We start from the raw sequence: 7,119 nt of genomic DNA on the forward strand, positions 1-7,119 counted from the left end.
GTAGACTTGACCTATCCTTTGTGGGGTTAAGTTTCATATGAACAAACCCCAAGACTGGGGGCTTAGCCTACAGCTTTGGTTGTCCACACTGCTTGTGAGAATATCAAGAATTCAACTTAGGGAAGTTGAATTTCTACCCATTCTCACCATTCCCCCAAGGGGGCTTTGCAAATACTTTTCCACTCACTGATGGAATTCTTACTGGGTTTTTAAGGACTGGTATGAGCTTGTGAAATGTACTGAAGGGGGAGATAAACAATAGGAGTTGTCAATTACATGGAGTTATCTCCTGAGTTTACTGTTGAGGTCAGGTTGGCATATGTTCTATCTAGACTATCTGGATTCTGGAACGGCCAAGGTGAGAGGGAGGTCAGGAGCCTAGAGTCAGAAAAAAGCCTGTCTAAGGTTTAGTCAAGCTAAGGAGAAGTTAAAGTTGCCTTGGTCACTTACACAAAGGAGGGGGAATTCTTAACCTTTGCTGTTCTGCTGGATCACAGGGTTCACGTGCAATTCAACACTGTCAAATCTTTACAACACTTTGAAGTAGGTATCTCCTTTTACAGCAGGGCAACCTGAGGGACACAAAAGGTGACAAAGGTGATACATATTTAGTGAACTGGCACAGAACAAGGAGTCAGGATGGAAAGTCCTCTTTATTATGAGGAATCATTTGGATATAGATGATAGCAAATACAATTCAACTAAGTTAAACAAAAAAGAGATTGTGTTGATTCCTGAAACATCTACGAGTAAAGATGGCCTCAGGCAGCAAGAGTGATGCTGGATTACATTGCTGCCATCAAGATTCCATTTCTATCTATTTCTTGGCACAACAGTCTGCACTGGCTTTACTTAAAGACTGTATGGCAAGTACATAGCCACATCTTTTAAGTTTCAGGTGCAGTTGAAAATGGGTTACTTCTTCTGCTAGTCCCTTCCAAAGCGTCATTGTGCCTTATGGCCTTCAGTTGAATTGCATGCTGATCTCTGATCAATCATGTAGCCAGAAGCATGGATGACCTTTTTGGCCAAATCTGAGATAAAACCTATCCATAAAATAAGAGTGTTGGAAAAAAACTCCATTTGCACATAGGCAGAGATTAAAGAATGGGGATTGTTTTCTGGAAGGCAAGAGAGGGAATATAACCAGAAGGTAAGTGAATGTCAGGAACAAATCTGCCTTCTGAACAAATAGTCATATACTCTACTCTTTGACTTCATCCCTCTATCCTTCCAGCTATGCCCTCAGTATGTCAATTCTTCAACTTAAATCAGGAATTACAAGCCATTGATATTTACTGTCCCAAATCTCTTGACTTCATTTCCTTCCTCTCCAAGACAGACTTCATGGTTAATCACTTAGCTACAAACCTAAGTAGTTCCTCTCTGAACAGCCTACCCCTTTCTCCTATCATCTTTTCTGCAGTCAAAATCCAACTTTCTACCTTTTCTAGAACTGCCTTTTAATTAGGGGTTGGTTTTTCTTGGATAAAATCACACAGGTAATTAATATATTACCATATTTATATATTACCATAAATCCATGTTCCACTGGCAATGGTCAGCTCCAATACTGCCTGGAAATAAACCATCCATTCCTCTAGAGCTTACTATGTTATGTGCATTCTTCCAAGAATTTGGGACACAGTGGTGGAGGAAACAAACGAAGCTCCCTTTCCCGGTGGAGCTTATGTGATTCTTCCCTTAGTAAACTTTCCCATCTACTCAAAGCTATTTCACTTTCCTAAAACAATTATGCCCTCTCACCTGTTAAGCATATATATTGGATCACCACTTCACAGAGACAGTGGAAGCCATCAGAAGAGAACTTTCCGTAAAAACTTCAAAGCAAAAACCAAAACAAAACGCAAAAAACAAAAACACCTACTCTCCTTTCCTCTGTCCTTCCTACTATTTTAAAAGAGGCTTCCCTGAGATGCCTTCCTTCCTGAGGGAGGAGCTGTCCTCGCTTTCGAATTCACAGGACTTTTCATACGTGTTGTTACATTTGTCTTATCTAACTTCCCTGAAGACAGAGGCCATGGCTATTTCCTCACTTCTCTAACCCATCCTCCGATTAGCATCTAGTGGGCGGTTGGAGACCTCCGGAAGCACAAAGGAGTGATGGGCGGGACTTCCTCTATGTGCCCTAGGGGCGGGAGCACACCCAATGGGTGTGCCCATGTCTAGGGGCGGGGCCTAAGGCATTTAACCCTTTGGCTTCCTAGTGGCATCCAAGAGTTGAGATTTGTTTCAAAGATAAAGTCTGGAGAAGGTTTCTGCATGCCTGGGTGATGTCTGTCCGTCCTACCTGGAGTCTCCTTCCCTTCCTCCGCTGGTTCCACCGAGATGAGCCGGGCCTCGCGCTGGGCCTTCACACCCCTACTAGCCCCATGCGGGGCCGAGACCTCAGAAGGTGCTCGAGGCTCGGCTTTGGCCGCTGGTACTGCTGGGAATGGGTCCCCTTCTCTCTGTGGGCTCTCCACGGAAGTCATATTTGTGGGTGGTGATAATAACTATAATCAAGTTGATGACTGTTTTAAGGTTTCAGCTTGCACCGGCTGCCTGCTTTGCAAAACTAGCTTACCTGCGTCTCAGATCTCATCTAATATGTGATGAGAGACAGATATCTGCTAACAGGGTTGGCCCTGAGAACTGGAATGAACAAGAGCTTTGTTCAGTATTAAGGGCCTATGTTAAGGAATGGGCTGGAGCAGTGATGCTGTTACCACGTAGATGTTGCCAGCCCTGGGAGAATCCAGTACCCTGAAAATATCTGCACGGGTCAGGTCAGTCAGACTTCAAGTCGCCATACCACACACGGAATGAAAAAATCGCTATCTCTAACCGCAAGGCCAGTATGTAAAAGGATGCACAGTCCACTGGGAGTTGTTTCCAGAGGAGCCAACTAGTCTCTTGAGTTAATCTCTCTGGGACCTGAGAGTGGGTCTGGAATAGTTCCTGGTAACTCAGGTAAAGACCTATTATAGTGTTAGTGGGTAGAGGTGAGGTCTCCTAAGGGTAGAGGCAGAACTATTTTTCACCCACTGCAAGATCCAGAACAGAAAGGACACGAGGCTCTCTAGCAGACAGGTCTGCAGGTTTTTTATGGCCGGAAAAGCTCAGGTTAACTTCCCTCAGTTACTGAGATTTCCATACATTCATGTGTTTACTGAAGGCCTACTGCTTGTTCTGTTACCTGTTAAATAAACATCAATTTGTAATGTTTTTCTCTGTTACAGAGTATTATATAGCAGATTTTAAAGATATGGAAAAGTAGAAGGAAGAGCCCTGTAGATTCCCACTCCCAAAGCGATTGCTATTAAGATTTTGATTTATTTCTCTCCAGATTTTGCTATGCTAATTTTTAAAATTTTATGTACTTATTTTTTATGTTGTTTAAATAATGTGTAGTTTCTTAAAAAGAAAAACACACTCTGTTATGAACATTTTAAGTTTTGCCAACTTTCCTAAATACCATGTTTTATGATAACATTCTTTTAAGTGGTAGTTTATTAAACTCTACTTTTTGTTGACATTTGGGTAGTTTCTAATTTTTTGATATTTTGATACTTTGCTTAACATGCTTGTTCATAATTGTACTTGCTTATAATCTGCTCTATTCCAAACAGCATAAAGTGTTTCCTGAATAACTGATTATTTCCTTACTCAGGAGTGTTCTCTTGGCTTGCTGCTTTTATCTTTCTCCAGTTTCTTCAGAATTATCCACTAGTGTGGTTACCTATTTCAGTGCTGATTTTACCTCTGTGTTCAAGCCAAAAAAGCCAGTAGGCAAACATCCTCAACTGAAAATCTACCAAACTTGACCTGTTGTCTTCCTTAGTCATCAATCTGCTTTTCCTGTTATAGTCCAAATATCAATTAGTAGCACCTGGACACCTTTGTTTCCTCTGTAGCTAGTCGGCCATTATGTGAATAGAATGGAAAAATACACTGGGCAGAGAAATTCCTAGAGTTCTCACAGTCTGCTACACTTCCCATATAGATTGTAAGCTCCTTCAGGTGTTTATATTTTTAAAATTAATTTTAAATTATATTAGTAGTATATATTTACATTCTCTGAGTCAAAATTAAAACATTCCCCACAAAGTTAAGTATCTCATGTCATATTTATCATCTATCATGTACTTACTACTTACTATTTGTCAGTATGGAATCATGGTGTCGTACTTGATTCAATTGATAATAATCTGTTATTATCAATATTTATTTCGGTGTCTAAGTTGTCATAGATTTAGTCAGTCCCTTCTATCTGACATTGTGTTCTTTTGATATATCCTTATCACTTCTTACTTTTCTGCCACTGAAAGATATTTCAGGCTCATATTAGCCTTTCCCTGCACTAACCCTGGATTCAGTCATTTTTATAAGTAGCCCTGATTCCTTTCATGGAGAATGGTATTTAGAAGCTAATCACAGAGTGCTAGTTGTGCTTAGTATTATTATTAGGGCGTTGTTGCTCTTAGGCCATCTCATTGGACAGAACTAGGGTGTGTGTGTGTGCACACATATTCACATATTTACACCTCAACTTATTTCTCTCTTTATATACGTTGAAAATCTTGAGTTCACAACAATACCTCCAGTTGCAGTCCAATACCACAGGGTTCATTCTAGTTTTCCCCCTTTCTACATTTGTAACTTCTTCCACGAACATTGAGAAATCTTTTTACCATTTTCCTTAATATCTTTGCTTATTCAGTCAACCCTCTTGTATGTAAGAAATCGCTTATCACCACCACTGTCCCTTCCCATGTGTGAATATCCTCTTTTTCCCATCAGCATACCTGGCAGCTGTGGTATGTTGATGCCCTCCTCAGCTTACTTGGTATCCAACACCCACACCAGGCAACACTTCTAGGCCAAACCCCTTTGCCTGGGCTCTGATACTTCACTCTGGGACTGCACAATACCTCTTTTCTCAATCCCCATTGGTGTGGATGCCTATTTAGCGAAACCCATGTAATAGGCCTAATTGGCCATTGAACTATTTGGAAGGGGAAGGGAAGGAAAAGAGAAACTATGGTATATAGCATAATTCCACAACCAGAGTGTTCTAGTTTGCTAGCTGCCAAAATGCAATATACCAGAAATGGAATGGCTTTTAAAAAGGGGGATTTAATAAATTGCTAGTTTATGGTTCTAAGGCTGAGAAAATATCCCAATTAAAGCAAGTCTATAGAAATGTCCAATCTAAGGCATCCAGGGAATGATTTACAAAGGCCGATGTAGTTCAGGGTTTCTCTTTCATCTGGAAAGGCACGTGGCGAACACAGCATCATCTGCTAGCTTTCTTTCCTGGCTTCTGTTTCATGAAGCTCCCCAGGAGGCGTTTTCCTTCTTCATCTCCAAAGGTTGCTGCTTGTGGACTCTGCTTCTCGTGGCTGTGTCATTCTCTGCTTTCTCAGAATCTCCAGCTTTCTCCAAAATGTTTCCTCTTTTACAGGATTCCAGTAAACTAATCAAGACCCACACAAATGGGTGGAAACACACCTCCGCCTAATCCAGTTTAACAACCACTCTTGATTAAATCACATCTCCAGGGGATGATCTAATTACAGTTTCAAACATACAGTACTGAATATGGATTAGAAGAAACAGCTACCTTTACAAAATGGGATTAGGATTAAAACATGGCTTTTCTAGGGTACATACATCATTTCAAACCAGCACACAAGGTGTTTGACAATGTAAAAGTCGGTACACAGAACATTTCCATCATTGCAAGAACCATTCATGCTGCCCTTTTATAGACACACCTGCTTTTCTCTGAACAACCCTTTCCTTAATTCCTGAGAACCTCTATAATTTCTATGATTATGATGTTTTAGGAATGGTATGTAAGTGGAGTCACAGTATGTTATGTTTTGGAATTTTTTGTTTTTTTTGGCTAATTACCTGGGGATTCACACAGGTTGTTGCATGTATCAAATAGTTCTTTTTTTTTTTTTCTCACTGAGTAGTATTCTGGTACATGTTCCATGCATGTACCACAGTTTGGTTTGACATCTGGGTTGTTTCCAGTTTTTGGCTCTTAAGAATAGAGCTGCTAAACATTCATGCACAAGTTTTACATAAACATAAATCTTCATATTTCTGGCATACATGCCTGGAAGTACAGTTACTGAGTCATGCAGTAGTTGTAGATCTAGTTTTTAAAGAAACTGTCAAACCATACCTTTATATATTCTGGATATTAACCCCTTATCAGATATAGTACTTTCAAATATTTTCTTCCTTTTCACTTTCTAAATAATGTCCTTGATGTAAAAAGTTTTTTTAATTCTGATGAAGTCCATTTTATCTTTTCTTTTTTTTAATTGTTCTTGCTTTTAGTGTTAAATCTAAGAATCCATTTTCTACTACAAGGTCCTGAAAAATTGCCCCTGTATTTTTTCTAGGAACCCTATGGCTGTGGTTCTTATATTTAGGTCATTAACCCATTTTAAATTAATTTGTATATGTATGAGGTAGGGTATTTCCTTGGTTTTGCATGTGAATATCCAGGTAGCACAATTTTTTGAAGTGACTAGATTTTTTTCCTATTGAATGGAGTTTGTATCCTTGCCCAAAATCAATTGGCTGCAGATGTGTGGGTTTATTTCTGAACTTTCAATTCTATTCCATTATTCTGTGTGTTTTCTTATGCCAGTACTACACTGTTTTGGTTACTGTAGTTTGTTTTTCTTTTACAAGATAGTTTTGGCTGTTCAAGGCCCATTGATTGTACGTGTGAATTTGATAATTGACTTTTCCAGCTCCACAAAAACGCTGTTCGAATTTTAATCAGAATTGCATTGAATCTGTAAATTGCTTTGGTTAATATTGACATTTTTACAATATTATATTCCAGTTAATGGGCATGAGATGTCTTTCCATTTTTTTAGGTCTTCTTTAATTTCTTTTAGCAATGTTTTATAATTTTCAGTATATAAATCTTTTATGTCCTTGGTTAATTTTATTCCTAGATATTTTATCCTATTGGATGTTAATTTAATGAGTTTATTTCCTTGATTTCCTTTTTGATTGTTCATTGTTGATATGTAGAACACAATTTTTGCATACTGATCTTGTACCCTACAACTTTGCTGAATTTTT

At 39.1% G+C, this 7,119-nt stretch overlaps 1 long non-coding RNA gene across 3 annotated transcripts in view; it reads right to left on the bottom strand.

Annotated features, from left to right (window-relative positions):
• Positions 1 to 2,116, bottom strand: part of LOC143684775 (uncharacterized) — a 61,497-nt gene extending 59,381 nt beyond the window's left edge. For all 3 annotated transcript variants that reach the window (XR_013176160.1, XR_013176158.1, XR_013176159.1), the window contains exons 1-2: positions 1,768 to 2,116; positions 451 to 572 (exon numbers count right to left, since the gene is read on the bottom strand). This is a non-coding gene — a long non-coding RNA (uncharacterized LOC143684775). The remainder of the gene's footprint in view (positions 1 to 450; positions 573 to 1,767) is intronic.
• Between the last annotated feature and the right edge of the window lie 5,003 nt (positions 2,117 to 7,119).

The sequence above is a fragment of the Tamandua tetradactyla genome, chromosome 5 (assembly GCF_023851605.1).
Source record: "Tamandua tetradactyla isolate mTamTet1 chromosome 5, mTamTet1.pri, whole genome shotgun sequence".
Lineage (NCBI taxonomy): Eukaryota > Metazoa > Chordata > Mammalia > Pilosa > Myrmecophagidae > Tamandua > Tamandua tetradactyla.